Here is a 2,558-nt window from a genome sequence, read left to right on the forward strand (position 1 = left end):
AGTTCTACTTTCCTCCCACTCACTTCTTTCGAGAGAAACTCCTTCTCTAGAAAGGTTCCATTCTTGGCAACCAAGATCTTGCCTTCGGATCTGTGGTAAAAGGTCTACCCAATTGTATTGGTTCCTTAGGGTATCCTATGAAGACGCACTTCTCCGATTTGGGTTCGAGCTTATCGGGCTGAAGCCTTTTGACATAAGTGTCGCAATCCCAAACTTTAAGAAATGATAGCTTAGGTTTCTTGCCAAACCATAGTTCATATGGTGTCGTCTCAACGGATTTAGGCGGTGCCCTATTTAATGTGAATGCAGCTGTCTCTAATGCATAACCCCAAAACGATAGTGGTAAATCCATAAGAGACATCATAGATTGCACCATATCTAGTAAAGTACGGTTACGATATTTGGACGCACCATTACGCTGTGGTGTTCCAGGTGGCGTGAGTTGTGAAACTATCCCACATTGTTTTAAATGAAGGTGAAATTCGTAATTGAAATATTCTCCTCCATGATCAGATCGTAGAAACTTTATTTTCTTGGTACGATGATTCCCACTTCACTCTAAAATTCTTTGAACTTTTCAAATGTTTCAGACTTGTGTTTCATTAAGTAGATATACCCATATCTGCTTAAATCATCTGTGAATGTCAGAAAATAACGATTCTCGCCGCATGCCTCAACGCTCATCGGACCACATACATCAGTATGTATTATTTCCAATAAGTCATTGGCTCGCTCCATTGTTCCGGAGAATGGAGTTTTAGTCATCTTGCCCATGAGGCATATGGTTCGCAAGTGTCAAATGATTCATAGTCAAGTGATTCCAAAAACCCATCTGCATGGAGTTTCTTCATGTGCTTTACACTAATATGACCTAAACGACAGTGCCACAATTATGTTGCACTATCATTATCAACTTTGCATCTTTTTGCATCAATATTATGAATATGTGCATCGTTACAATCGAGATTCGACAAAAATAGACCACTCTTCAAGGGTGAATGACCTTATATTATTCATATAAATGGAACAACCATTATTCTAGTATTTAAATCAATAACTGTCTCACACTAAACAAGATCCATATATAATGTTCATGCTCAACGCTGGCACCAAATAACAATTATTCAGGTCTAAAACTAATCCCGAAGGTAGATGTAGAGGTAGCCTGCCAACGACGATCACATCGACCTTGGAACCATTCCCGACGCGCATCGTCACCTCGTCCTTAGCCAGTCTTCTTTAATTCCGTAGCTTCGAGTTACAAATATGAGCAACCGAACCAGTGTCAAATACCTAGGTGATACTACGAGCATTAGTAAGGTACACATCAATAACATGTATATCAAATATACCTTTGTTCACTTTGCCCTTCTTCTTATCCACCAAATACTTGGGGCAGTTTCACTTCCAGTGATCAATCCCTTTGCAGCAGAAGCACTCAGTTTCAGGCTTGGGTCCAGCTTTGGGTTTCTTCCTAGGAGTGGAAACTTGCTTGCCATTCTTCTTGAAGTTCCCTTTCTTTCCCTTGCCCTTTTTCTTGGAACTAGTGGTTTTGTTAACCATCAACACTTGATGCTCCTTCTTTATTTCTACCTCCGCGGCTTTAAGCATTGCGAAGAGCTCGGGAATTGTTTTGCCCATCCCTTGCATATTATAGTTCATCATGAAGCCTTTGTAGCTTGGTGGCAGTGACTACTCTGTCAATGACACAATCTACTGGAAGATCAATTCCCAACTGAGTTAAGTGATTATAATACCCAGGCATTTTGAGTATATGTTCACTGCCAGAACTATTCTCCTCCATCTTGTAGCTATAGTACCCATTGGAGACTTCATATCTCTCAACCCGGGCATTTTCTTGAAATATTAACTTCAACTCTTGGAACATCTCATATGCTCCATGACGTTCAAAACATCTTTGTAGTCCCAATTCTAAGTCGTAAAGCATGGTGCACTGAACTATAGAGTAGTCATCAGATCGAGCTTGCCAGACGTTCAAAACATGTAACATCCCAATTTTCAATTTGGATGTTATACATAGATCATCATATGCATGTCATATTTGTTCTTGCATTTTGGTTGTGATCCTAGAAATCTTAAGAAACTCAAGGACCCACGGAGAGAGTTGGAGATTTCACAAGATTCATATTTGAGTTTTACTCAAATTTGAAAAAAGGGATCAATTTAATTTTATAATTTTTCTTCCCAAATATTTCTTATATTAAAAATAAATGAGAGAAGATAATATGACTTCTTCAAATTTACAGAAATATTGGATAAAGAATTTTAAAATCAAATTATGATTTTTCTGGTATTTTATTTGCTATTGTATTTGAATTAGAAAATATGCATTTTTCCAAAATTGGATTTTAGGCCAGAAAAATGTTCACTTTGTTATAAATATTACATTTAGACGGTGAAAATTGTTTTGGCATTTTTAGATATTTTTTTTTAATTTATTAGGATTTTTCTGTTCAGGCGAAAATTATTTAACAAAAATATTTCCCGGGCCGACTGGGCTGGAGCCCAGCCGGCCCACACCGCGCACCGCCGCCTCT

This window comes from Triticum aestivum, chromosome 7B, assembly GCF_018294505.1.
Source record: "Triticum aestivum cultivar Chinese Spring chromosome 7B, IWGSC CS RefSeq v2.1, whole genome shotgun sequence".
In the NCBI taxonomy this organism is placed as follows: domain Eukaryota; kingdom Viridiplantae; phylum Streptophyta; class Magnoliopsida; order Poales; family Poaceae; genus Triticum; species Triticum aestivum.